At 52.0% G+C, this 13,828-nt stretch overlaps 1 pseudogene; it reads right to left on the bottom strand.

The window, feature by feature from the left end:
- Positions 1–495: 495 nt before the first annotated feature.
- On the bottom strand, positions 496–11,673 carry LOC135887281 (interferon-induced protein with tetratricopeptide repeats 2-like; annotated as a pseudogene).
- Between the last annotated feature and the right edge of the window lie 2,155 nt (positions 11,674–13,828).

The raw sequence follows: 13,828 nt of genomic DNA, 5'->3' as shown, positions 1-13,828 counted from the left end.
TCGTCTGCCTGTGCTCCCCCGTCTGTCTGCTGGTTCCCTCCTGTTGTTTCTGGTCGCAGACTGTAGACTCTTTGGGGCCAGACGCAATGGGGTCCTGGTCCATGTCTGGGCTTCTAGGCGCTACCACAGTACTGTAACCCAAACACCCCAAGGGCAGGGCCGGCTCTGGCTTTTTTGCCGCCGGGGGGAGGGCGGCCGGAGCCCCGGGGCGAGGGTGGCGAGCCCCGGCGGGGGCTCCGCTCTCCCCCCCGGCGGCCAGAGCGCCGCGCCGCCCCCCTCCAGGTGCCGCCCCAAGCACCAGCTTGGTTGCCTGGTGCCTGGAGCCGGCCCTGCCCAAGGGTTCTGTTTCTGAGCAGCAACCCTTCCCGAAGGCTCTGAATCAGAGATTGACAGGAGGTTTCTAATCCCTTGCAGACCCCCTCCGCACCAGTCTGTCAGAGTTTGCCCAGGAAGAATGCCACCCACACTGCTGTTTGAATGTAAACGTTCCTTTAATTACAATGGGAGGATGTAAAGGGAGGAAGGGAAGGGAGGGGAATAACAATAGAGCCTTCACCTAACATACACACACAGGCAAGCACAGGAGGTGGTAATTGGAAACCGTCTACCTTAACTTCTCCACAGGTGAGGCTGCCCGAGGATTGATTCCCAGCTGAGCTGGATCAGAGGCCTCCTCCGACAACAAGGACCTGACCACGGAGATCAGGTGAATGTCCCTGACACTAGTTTCCCACCCTAACCCCTTTGCGCCGTCATGGCTGCAAGTAAGAACCTAGCTCTGTGTGTCTGCGAGTGTGCTCCCCATCAGAACAACAAACCCCGACAACAACGCATTCACTGGTGTCAGTAGCTGTCACGGGCTGACAGCTCGTCCCTGCTGTTAGGGAGAGAGATCCTGACTGCTGCTGTACTTAAAGTCACAGCTCAGCAGGCAGCAACCTTCTCACTCTCCTGAGAAAGAGCCTCCTCCCTACCCCACCGGCTTCCCTATATACCCTAGTTCCCTAGGCAACTCCTTTCTTTGCTTCCCGCCCTGTGCCTTTTGCAGGGAACTGAAACTTCACAAAACCTATGTTCATGGACAATCTCAGGACCCATAAACATATGACAACCATCACATAAGAAAAACCTACACATAGCCCTTATTAATTACATACATGGATGTGTCCCAAACATGCACAATTTAACTAAGGGGCCTCGTTCTTTACAGTACAGGTAGCTAATAATAATTATAAGAAGCAGCAGCAGGATGTGCCATGGTCTGAACTATTCAGGGGACCCAGAATCACTTGCAACAGGAATGTCATTGTTACACAGGTGGGGAAACTGACTTGCTTCAGAAGGAGGTCGGGGTGTGTCCAGGGAAGAGAAAGGATCCTGCATTGTCTCCACATCTCCAGTCTCCTGCTCTGTTGTTGCCACCAGTGAACTTTATAGTGTCTCATGGACTTTCAGTCTCTTGAATGAAGTCATGTATGGCCTCAGCCTCAGCGGTTTGGGAGCTCTGCTGGAATTCTCCTGCCACCTCTTCCAACCTGGTTTTCAGTTGTTGCCTCTCCAGGTACTTGTCTGGAATGGCGAAACCTGCTTTGTACATCTTAGCTGCCTCCCACAGTGACTTCTGCTTGTAGAAGAGGAAATCCCCCCAGTGAAGGTAGACTGCCTGCTGACACCTCTTGCTGAGGCTGGGCATTTCGCTCATGAGATTGAGATAAATCTCTTCTTGGTAGTGAGGTGTATTTTCTCCATACATTTCACCTAAAGCCAGCTTTGAAAATACAGAGGCTGGATCTTTTTGCACAGCCTTTTTGAAGGCCTCAATAGCTGCTGCCAATATTTCTTCTCTTCTGCCTGATTTGGCCTCCTCCAGTTGTTTCTTGTAGCAGACGCCAAGGTCATAGTGAAGGAGATGATAAGTGGGATTCAGCGATATTGCTCGCTGTAGGATAGCAATTGCTTGTTGTGGGAATTCTTGTAGAAAGAACTTGGCTGCATTTCTCAGAACCTCAGGGTCAAGGCTATTCTGAACAACATCTTCTAAGAGGGCTTCTGCTTGCTGTCTATCCGCCCTCTTAAGGATCTTGGCTAAATACACTTTAGCTTCATAGTTTTGCTGCTGTTCACGGATAATGGCGCCCAACTTCTCTCTGGCAGCATTCCAAGATGCAGAATTGTGTGTGTGACTCCATGATGCAAAGGCTGCGATTGCCAACCCAGCAAGAAACTCCCCATTTGCTTCGTCTTCTCTCAATGCCATTTGGAAACACTCTGTGGCTTCTCTGCCATTGCGGAAGCCTGCTGCCAGGAGAGACCAGCCTTTCTGTGCATGTATCTCAGGGATCTGAGCTGCATATGGAGAGCGGCTCTTCAGGGAGCTGCAGATCTTTCTAACCTTGTCCAGGTAAAGCTCAACCAAATCATAGTGGGCCAAGTGATAATAGAGCCAGGCGTAGTTTCCGTAAATGACCAGGACCTGCCGGGGGAAGTTATCTGGGTGATCTCTTTGCAGAATCTCCTCGGCTTCTCTAAGGCTTTGCAGAGCGTCTTCATATTGCCCTTGCAGGTGGTAGAGATAAGCCTGCATGGCAAGGAACGTGGGCTGGTTCTGGTAGTGAGTGTGGGCAATCCTGAGAGCCAGAGTTTGGAGGATGTGAGCTGCATCTACCTTGTCTCTGATTTCAAAGTTCCAGGTGAAGTGGCACTGGAGGGCCTGCAGCTTCTCCTTCAGGCGCAGGGGGCTGCAAAGAGAGGGGGAAATGAGACTCCATCTGGGCTGAATGAATTTCCACTGCATCTAAAATCATTCATACAAAGTTTATTTCACACCACTCTGTCAGAATAAAGCGAGTGTAAATGGAAAGGCCCCTTCACACGGCCAGGGTGCTGTGAATGGCCGCAGGGTGTGTCCCCCCTGCAGTGAGAGGTGTGATCGCAGCATGGGCTGCCCTCCCCGCACTAGCTGTAACCTAGCTCCCGCAGCTAAAAACAGCAGTGACGCATGGCGGTGTGGGATCCGCGAGCCCGTCTGACCCCCCAGGTACGTACTCGTGTTTCTAGCCCACATCCGGGGCTGTGTCTCTGCGGCGTCACTGCTCGTTTTAGTCCCACTAGCTAGATTAAAGCTAGCATGGGTATGCCTACCTGAGCTAGACACACCTGTGACTGCAGTGTAGCCTACCCTTAGTATCCATGGGAACGGGGCCCACTCTAGTCAGCAGGCAGGAGAGAAATGTAATGGGGAACTTCTGAGGAATGGCAAAATATAAATATTCTTTCTCCGGACATTTAATTGAGGCAATCGAGACCTGTTACACCCCTGCCCCGGCAGTGCATCCTGCGTGCAGATGTGATCGCCCCATCTCAGAAAAGATATATTGGAATTGGAAAAGGTTCAGAAAAACAAAATGATTAAGGATCTGGAACGGCTTCCGTGTGAGGAGAGATTAATAAGACTGGGACTTTTCAGCTTGGAAAAGCAATGACTAAGGGGAGATATGACTGAGGTCTATAAAATCATGACTGGAGTGGAGAAAATAAATAAGGAAGTGTTATTTACTCCTTCTCATAACACAAGAACTAGGGGTCACCAAGTGAAATTAATATGCAGCAGGTTTAAAACATAAGAACATAAGAACGGCCATACTGGGTCAGACCAAAGGTCCATCTAGCCCAGTATCCTGTCCTCTAACAGTGGCCAATGGCAGGTGCCCCAAAGGGAATGAACAGACAGGTTATCATCAAGTGATCAATGTCCTGTAACTCAATCCCAGCTTCTGGCAAAGGAAACAAAAGGAAGTATTTCTTCACACAACGCACAGTCAACCTGTGGAACTCCTTGCCAGAGGATGTTGTGAAGGCCAAGACCATAACAGGTTTCAAAAAAGAACTAGATAAATTCATGGAGGATAGGTCCATCAATAGCTATTAGCCAGGATGGGCAGGGATGGTGGCCCTAGCCTCTGTTTGCCAGAAGCTGGGAACGAGCGACAGGGGATGGATCACTTGATGATGACCTGTTCTGTTCATCCCTCTGGGGCACCTGGCATTGGCCACTGTCGGAAGACAGGATACTGGGCTAGATGGACCTTTGGTGTGACCCAGTAGGGCCATTCTTATGTTCTTATTTCTTCACACAATGCACAGTCAACCTGTGGAACTCTTTGCCAGAGGATGTTGTGAAGGCCAAGACTATAACAGGGTTCAAAAAGAACTAGATAAATTCATGGAGGATCGGTCCATCAATGGCTATTAGCCAGGATGGACAGGGATCGTATCCCTAGCCATGGGGTTCTCACAACAATTTTTTGGTGGCCTCAGAGTGCAGACACCAACTCTCACTGGTGGCTGCACTGACACTTTTTTCCTAAAATACTTAATTAATTTGAGGGAAAACAATTAAATAGGCAGAGATTTACATCCAAATCGTTGTAATTTATATTTGTAGGGTTTTTTGGCAGAGTCAATAACAAAAATAATGCTGCATCCCCCTTCGCCCCTCCACCACGCAGGGCTTAATGGGTCCTGGGGCTTGCTGTGAAAGGTGATAGTTGTATATTTGTTAATATCACAGCACACTTAGTAGCTCCCTGGGAGGCTATGAAAAGTGATAAGTGATATTAACAAACATACAGGTATCACTTTTCATAGACAACTAGTAAGTCTGCTGTGAAAAGTGATACTTGCATGTTTGTTAATATCACTTTTCTCAGCAAGCCCCAGGACCCATTAAGCCCTGGATGGGGGCGCTGTAAGAGGGAGGCAGCAGGGGCCAGAGTCGATGGTGGGATGGATGCAGGACTGGGGGAGGCTGCAGGGTCCTGCGGGGGGCGGGGAGGAGAGAATGGATGCAGGGCTGTGGGAGGCAGTGGGGGCCCGGGGCAATGGGTAAGAACATAAGAACATAAGAACATAAGAAAGGCCGTACTGGGTCAGACCAAAGGTCCATCTAGCCCAGTATCTGTCTACTGACAGTGGCCAATGCCAGGTGCCCCAGAGGGAGTGAACCTAACAGGCAATGATCAAGTGATCTCTCTCCTGCCATCCATCTCCATCCTCTGACGAACAGAGGCTAGGGACACCATTCTTACCCATCCTGGCTAATAGCCATTTATGGACTTAGCCACCATGAATTTATCCAGTCCCCTTTTAAACATTGTTATAGTCCTAGCCTTCACAACCTCCTCAGGTAAGGAGTTCCACAAGTTGACTGTGCGCTGTGTGAAGAAGAACTTCCTTTTATTTGTTTTAAACCTGCTGCCTATTAATTTCTTTTGGTGACCCCTAGTTCTTGTATTATGGGAATAAGTAAATAACTTTTCCTTATCCACTTTCTCAACATTACTCATGATTTTATATACCTCTATCATGTCCCCCCTTAGTCTTCTCTTTTCCAAACTGAAGAGTCCTAGCCTCTTTAATCTTTCCTCATATGGGACCCTCTCTAAACCCTTAATCATTTTAGTTGCTCTTTTCTGAACCTTTTCTAGTGCTAGAATATCTTTTTTGAGGTGAGGAGACCACATCTGTACACAGTATTCGAGATGTGGGCGAACCATGGATTTATATAAGGGCAATAATATATTCTCAGTCTTATTCTCTATCCCCTTTTTAATGATTCCTAACATCCTGTTTGCTTTTTTGACCGCCTCTGCACACTGCGTGGACATCTTTAGAGAACTATCCACGATGACGCCAAGATCTTTTTCCTGACTCGTTGTAGCTAAATTAGCCCCCATCATGTTGTATGTATAGTTGGGGTTATTTTTTCCAATGTGCATTACTTTACATTTATCCACATTAAATTTCATTTGCCATTTTGTTGCCCAATCACTTAGTTTTGTGAGATCTTTTTGAAGTTCTTCACAATCTGCTTTGGTCTTAACTATCTTGAGTAGTTTAGTATCATCTGCAAACTTTGCCACCTCACTGTTTACCCCTTTCTCCAGATCATTTATGAATAAATTGAATAGGATAGGTCCTAGGACTGACCCTTGGGGAACACCACTAGTTACCCCTCTCCATTCTGAGAATTTACCATTAATTCCTACCCTTTGTTCCCTGTCCTTTAACCAGTTCTCAATCCATGAAAGGACCTTCCCTTTTATCCCATGACAGCTTAATTTACGTAAGAGCCTTTGGTGAGGGACCTTGTCAAAGGCTTTCTGGAAATCTAAGTACACTATGTCCACCGGATCCCCCTTGTCCACATGTTTGTTGACCCCTTCAAAGAACTCTAATAGATTAGTAAGACACGATTTCCCTTTACAGAAACCATGTTGACTATTGCTCAAGAGTTTATGTTTTTCTATGTGTCTGACAATTTTGTTCTTTACTATTGTTTCAACTAATTTGCCCGGTACCGACGTTAGACTTACCGGTCTGTAATTGCCGGGATCACCCCTAGAGCCCTTTTTAAATATTGGCGTTACATTAGCTAACTTCCAGTCATTGGGTACCGAAGCCGATTTAAAGGACAGGTTACAAACCTTAGTTAATAGTTCCGCAACTTCACATTTGAGTTCTTTCAGAACTCTTGGGTGAATGCCATCTGGTCCCGGTGACTTGTTAATGTTGAGTTTATCAATTAATTCCAAAACCTCCTCTAGTGATACTTCAATCTGTGACAGTTCCTCAGATTTGTCACCTACAAAAGCCAGCTCAGGTTTGGGAATCTCCCTAACATCCTCAGCCGTGAAGACTGAAGCAAAGAATCCATTTAGTTTCTCTGCAATGACTTTATCATCTTTAAGCGCTCCTTTTGTATTTTCATTGTCAAGGGGCCCCACTGGTTGTTTAGCAGGCTTCCTGCTTCTGATGTACTTTAAAAACATTTTGTTATTACCTTTGGAGTTTTTGGCTAGCCGTTCTTCAAACTCCTCTTTGGCTTTTCTTATTACACTCTTGCACTTAAGTTGGCAGTGTTTGTGCTCCTTTCTATTTGCCTCACTAGGATTTGACTTCCACTTTTTAAAGGAAGTCTTTTTATCTCTCACTGCTTCTTTTACATGGTTGTTAAGCCACGGTGGCTCTTTTTTAGTTCTTTTACTGTTTTTCTTAATTTGGGGTATACATTGAAGTTGAGCCTCTATTATGGTGTCTTTAAAAAGGGCCCACGCAACTTGCAGGGATTTCACTTTAGTCACTGAACCTTTTAACTTTTGTCTAACTAACCCCCTCATTTTTGTATAGTTCCCCCTTTTGAAATTAAAGGCCACAGTGTTGGGCAGTTGAGGTGTTCTTCCCACCACAGGGATGTTGAATGCTATTGTATTATGGTCACTATTTCCAAGCGGTCCCGCTATAGTTACCTCTTGGACCAGCTCCTGCGCTCCACTCAGGATTAAATCTAGAGTCGCCTCTCCCCTTGTGGGTTCCCGTACCAGCTGCTCCATGAAGCAGTCATTTAAAGTATCGAGAAATTTTATCTCTGCATTTCGTCCTGAAGTGAAATGTTCCCAGTCAATATGGGGATAATTGAAATCCCCCACTATTATTGGGTTCTTAATTTTGATAGCCTCTCTAATTTCCCTTAGCATTTCATCATCACTATTACTGTCCTGGTCAGGTGGTCGATAATAGATCCCTAATGTTATATTTTTACTAGAGCATGAAATTTCTATCCATAGAGACTCTATGGAACCTGTGGATTCGCTTAAGATTTTTACTTCATTTGAATCTACACTTTCTTTAACATATAGTGCCACTCCTCCCCCTGCACGGCCTGTTCTGTCCTTCCGATATATTTTGTACCCCGGAATGATTGTGTCCCATTGATTGCTCTCAGTCCACCAGGTTTCTGTGATGCCTATTATATCTATATCCTCCTTTATCACAAGGCACTCTAGTTCACCCATCTTATTATTTAGACTTCTGGCATTTGTGTACAAGCACTTTAAAAACTTGTCCCTGTTTATTAGCCTGCCTTTTTCTGATGTGCCAGATTCTTTTTTATGTGGCTGTTTATCATCTGATCCGGCCCTTACATTATACTTTTCAGTCCTCTGCTCCTGACTATAACCTGGAGATTCTCTATCATCAGACTCTCCCCTAAGGGAAGTCTGTGTCCGATCCACACGCTCCTCTGCAGCAGTCGGCTTTCCCCCATCTCCTAGTTTAAAAACTGCTCTACAACCTTTTTAATGTTTAGTGCCAGCAGTCTGGTTCCACTTTGGTTTAGGTGGAGCCCATCTCTCCTGTATAGGCTCCTCCCATCCCAGAAGTTTCCCCAGTTCCTAATGAACGTGAACCCCTCCTCTCTACACCATCGTCTCATCCACGCATTGAGACTCTGAAGCTCTGCCTGCCTACCTGGCCCTGCGCGTGGAACTGGGAGCATTTCTGAAAATGCCACCATAGAGGTCCTAGATTTCAGTCTCTTCCCTAGCAGCCTAAATTTGGCTTCCAGGACATCTCTCCTACCCTTCCCTATGTCATTGGTACCTACATGTACCACGACCACCGGCTCCTCCCCAGCACTACACATAAGTCTATCTAGATGCCTCGAGAGATCCGCAACCTTCGCACCAGGCAGGCAAGTCACCATACGGTTCTCCCGGTCATCACAGACCCAGCTATCTACATTTCTAATAATCGAATCTCCCATTACTAACACCTGCCTTTTCCTAGAAACTGGAGTTCCCTCCCCCGGAGAGGCAACCTCAGTGCGAGAGGCAACCCCAGAACCATCTGGAAGGAGGGTCCCAACTACGGGAAAGTTTCCCTCTGCTCCCATTGACTGCTCTACTTCCGTGGGCCCTTCTTCCTCCTTAACAGCACAGGTGCTGTCTAAGCGGAGGTGGGACAATTCTACAGTGTCCCGGAAAGCCTCATCAACATACCTCTCTGCCTCTCTCAGCTCCTCCAGTTCCGCCACCCTGGCCTCCAAAGTCCGTACATGGTCTCTGAGGGCCAGGAGCTCCTTGCACCGACTGCACACATACGCCACCCGCCCACAGGGCAGGTAATCATACATGCAACAGTCGGTGCAATAAACTGGATAGCCCCCACTCTGCTGCTGGGCTTCTGCCTGCATTGTATCCTAGTTAGTGAAAGGGTGGTTTACAGAAGGGAGTTTTGGAATGTGGTTTGGTTTATAAGTTTTAGGGGGGGGTCACGGGGATGGGGTTACGGCTGGCGAGGGACTCCCACTCCCTTCCCACTCCCCTTCTAAACTCCCTTGTGAAACTCCCTGTTAGCAGCCCCTGTTCGCAAAGCTGGGTGGGTGGGAATGGATACAGGGCTGTGGGAGGCAGAAGGGGCCAGGGCGATGGTGGGATGGATGCTGGGCCGGGGGAGGCTGCAGGGTCCTGGTGGGGGGAGGGGAGAAGATGGATTCGGGGCTGTGGGAGGCAGTGGGGGCCCGGGGGATGGACTCGGGGCTGTCGGAGGCAGTGGGGGCCTGGGGCAATGGGGAGGATGGATGCAGGGCTGGGGGAGGCAGTGGGCGCCCGTGGTAATGGGTGTGGGGGTGGATGCGAAGCCAGAAAGGCAGTGGGGTCCAGGGGCAATGGGTGGGAATGGATACAGGGCTGTGGGAGGCAGAAGGGGGCAGGGCGATGGTGGGATGGATGCGGGGCCGGAGGAGGCTGCAGGGTCCTGGGGGGGCGGGGAGGAGAGGATGGATACAGGGCTGTGGGAGGCAGCCCGGGCCGGGGCAATGGGGGTCAGAGATGAGCCCCACTGTTGCGTGGCCAGAGCCAGGGCCTGGTGTCTGCTACCATGCAGCCAAGGCTCAGTGTCCGAACCCGGAGCTGGGGACAGGAACTGCGTGGCCGGAGCCAGGGATCGGAGCCTGCTGCAGTGCAGCCGGAGCTGTGGGTCAGCGCCCAGGGCTATTGCCTGCTGCCGCATGGCCAGAGCTCGGAGCCGGGGGCTGGAGGCCAGGGGTGTGTGGTTGCATCCAGGTTGCCATTGAGTGGCTGCAGCCAGCGCTCGCTGCTGTGGGGCCAGGGATCAGTGCCTGCTGACCCAAGGGTGTGTGGCTGGAGCCCGGGAACAGAGCTGTGGTTTGGCGCCTGATGCCCTGCAGCTGGGGCAAGGGATCAGCACCAGGGGCTGGGGCTGCGTGGCTGGAGCCCAGGGCCAGCGCCCGCCACCGCATGGCCGGAACTGGGGGCCAGAGGCAGACTGAAGCTCTGCCATCAGACCCGGGGGACAGCATCTGCTGCCCCATGGCCAGAGCCGGAGTTGGTGCCCAAAGCCCTGCGGTTGGAGCCTGCTGCCGGGCGGCTGGGGCTGGGGCTTGGCGCCTGTGGCCAGCCCCTGCCAGTGTGTGGTTGGAGCCCACGACTGGAGCCAGGAGCCAGCACCTGTTGCCACGAGCTGGAACCTGGGGCTGGAGGCTGAAACTCCGCAGCTGGTGTGTGTGGGGTCAGTACCCGCTGCCCTGCGGTCGGAGCCTGGGGCAGCACAACCAGGTTCCTGAAGTCCCGCTGCTGGAGCCTGCAGCCCAAACCCCCACCCCCAAGGTGGGTCAAGAACTCGCCTTGCTCCTGCAGCGTTGTGCCCCACTTCTCTCCAGAGGCCGTGCAGGGAGGTGCATCCAGGAGCAACAAGGAGGGAGAGGGAGGGGCCGATGCTTTGCCCCCCCGTCCCAGAAGCGTTCCTGGCTGCACAAAAAGCCCCTGGTGGACGCATGCGGCCACAATGTCCGCATTTGAGAAACGTTGTCCTAGCCTCTGTTTGCCAGAAGCTGGGAATGAGCGACAGGGGATGGATCACTTGATGATTCCCTGTTCTGTTCATTCCCTCTGGGGCACCTGGCATTGGCCACTGTGGGAAGACAGGAGACTGGGCTAGATGGACCTGAGGTCTGACCCAGTCTGGCTGTTCTTATGTACCTGCCCCCCGCCTCTCCCGTCACCTGGCTCTTGCAAGCTGCAGCCCTGGTCACTGGAGCTGCTATCAATGTTCTGAAAATTGCTGTTTTTCACCAACCAGGATCCTTTGCACCGTGAACCCACCTGTATGTACACCGGGGGGAAACAGGCCCAATCAAACCTCATATACGTTAGGGGATGCTCTAAAAGTGATCGAAGCTAGCTGTTCTATACCAGGGCTGTCCCTGTTCTCCCTCTGGCCCAGAGCTCTCCCAAGCCCCAGCTGACGGGGGGAGAGGGCGACGGGTCTCCCAATGTGCAGCTATGTACCTGCTGAATGAGTGTTTGAAAGCGTTGGGCCGACAGAGCTGGCTGTGGAAATGCTCAGTGTCATTGGCACCACGCGGGATGCTGCTGCGGGATGTAAGGGAAATGGAACTGACAGCTGGCGAGAAGGGGCTGCTCTCCAGATAGTTACAGCAAGGTGAGCTTGCAGGAGAAGGATGTGAACAGCTAACTCCTGTTAAATGACCGAGATCGCACTTTAGCCCAGTGAGTCACCAGCCTGGAGATTCAACACGGATGCAAAATTATATGACATTGACCCCCACCCCCAGGCCCAGAGATATAAAAGCCGGAGATTGACAGCCCCGGAAATGCGCAGAGGGGTGGGAAGGTGTCTGTATTTAGCCCTTGCTGGAAATGCCCCCCCCAGCGACCCCAATGCACCTACCTCATTGCGATCAGCTGAGTCCCCAGCCCAGCCAGGGAGGTGACGGCTCCTTTCACTGCACTGGGTTTCTTCCCGAGCTGGAGAAGTGCCTGGTTCTGGGAGAGACCCGAGTTCTGTCTGGGGCCAGAATGGGCTGTGTCTGCTAAGATGATGCTCACCTTTATATGCAGGCTGGGCTGCTAGCTGGTGATCTCACTTGTCTGTCAGATGAATTTCAACAGAAAGAGAGAGTGAGCTGGAGAAAAGGAAACTGAAACTTAACTTTCAGCTCCACTTGTCATCTTCAGTTTCCACTCTGCCTGACTTGCCATCTGCAGCTCCATGGGTGACATGGGACTAGTTACAGGGTGTGTGTGTGTGTGTGTGTGTGTGTGTTTGTGTCTACGCACGCACACGTTTGCACCCGTACAATCCTGCCCTGGGTTTCCCCGCACACAGACGGGGTCACTCACCATTACCACACCGCAGTGCGCTCCCTGTTACGCACCCAACCAGCTCCACAGCCCCGTGCAGTGACCAGGTTGGCCATGTCCCGGCCTCCGGCCAGCCCTTCCCCACCACCTTGGGGTGTTCGTGTCGCCCGGGTGGGAACAGCCTGCGCTGCCCTGAGCACAGGGGCTGCGGTTGTGTGCAGAGGATGGGGCCCATAGCGCAGAGTAGCTCTCCCTCATTCACTTCAAGGTACCTGCACAGGGCAGTGGGCAGCCCGGCCTCGTGCTACACACGGGGACTGTGTGGCACAGTTGGCAGCCTGTCCCCGTCCCCGGCACGGGGCACTTAGCAGTGAGGAGCAGAGGGAAATGACTGAGGCAGGGCGATTAGGAAAATGTGAGCGCTTTGTAGCTGCTTCCCCGGGTCTCCTCCTCCTCCCCGAACCCTCCCCCAGCTTTATCCGTGCAGGGGGCGATTTTCAAAAGTGCCCCCCTGATTTAGATGCCCAGGCCCCATTGGCTGCCAGCGTGATCCATGCTCCTCAATCACTTCAGTGCTTTTGAAAATGCCTCCCCCACATAAAAATCAAACCCTCTGAAGTGAGGAAATAATAGTCGGGTTCCCTGTGCAGCCTCATCTCTGCCCTTTGCACTGCCACCTGGTGGTACACTCTTGAATTACATGATCGCGTTCTATCTCCGTGGGGCCGTGCCTGGTTCACTGCGCTGTGGGGACATTGTAGGATAAATATAAATGTAAGGGGACTGTTGCCCCCTTACTAACATTCAGTGGGGGTGTTTTGATTGGCTTGCTCCCAGTACTAAAAGGGAAAGGGTCGATGGCAAATCAGGAGCCTGAGACTGACAGTCCCCAGGAACAATGGGGAGAGGCCAATGCTCCAGATCAGCCTGATTGACAGGGCGGGCAGGCTAATCAGGGAGTCAGGAGGCGAGGGAGGTCTCGTCCTCCGTGTGAGCTGGAATTGCCTGGGTCAGACTGAGTGGGGCCGAGCTAAGGAGAAAGCAGGGGCCCAAGCTGAGCTGGAGAGCAGAACCGTGCCAGATCCAGAGGGGCCAGAGGCGCAGCCACAGAGCCAGAGACAAAGCCCAGGGAGAGCAGATCCTGAGCTGGGAGCAGAGCTGCAGCCCCAAAGCCAGAGCACAGCCAGGAGAGAGCAGGGGCCTGAGCTAAGTTGCTGGGAGCAGAGCTGCAGCCCCAAAGCCAGAGCACAGCCAGGAGAGAGCAGGGGCCTGAGCTAAGTTGCTGGGAGCAGAGCTGCAGCCCCAAAGCCAGAGCACAGCCCAGAGAGAGCAGACCTGCCCTGGGAGGGGAGCTGCAGCAACCAGAGCCAGAGGGGCCAGACAAGCAGCCAGGAAGCAGGTCAGAGCTGGGAGCAGAGTCACAGAAGCAGCCTGCAGAGCAGACCTGCCCTGGGAGGAGAGCTGTAGCAACCTGAGCCAGAGGGGCCAGAGAAGCAGCCCAGGGAGCTGGAGGCAGAGCAGCAGCAGCAGCCGTGCTGAGGCAGAGTGGAGCTGGAGCTGGGGCTGGAGCAGTCCGGAGCTGGGTGCGGTGAGCAGCTGGGGAGAGTGAGGGGGACCCTGGCAGTGGGCCCAGCGCAGGGAGATACCTCAGCCAAGAGGCCTTGCAGGCCAGACTTGGAGGGGGATCGTAACCCTGACAGGGCGGGGGCGACGCTGGGAAGAAGGGTCCTGCCACCTAGAGCCTGAGAGCGTGTGGCCACCGCCAGAGCAAGTGTCCAACCCACAGCGTCTCTGCAGCACAGCCAGGGCCTGAGAAGGAGCCTGGGACCTACAAGGAACAGACTGTGAACTGCCCTGACGTTCCA

This window comes from Emys orbicularis, chromosome 1 (genome assembly GCF_028017835.1).
Source record: "Emys orbicularis isolate rEmyOrb1 chromosome 1, rEmyOrb1.hap1, whole genome shotgun sequence".
In the NCBI taxonomy this organism is placed as follows: Eukaryota; Metazoa; Chordata; order Testudines; family Emydidae; genus Emys; species Emys orbicularis.
This window is presented reverse-complemented; position numbering and strand designations above follow the sequence as displayed.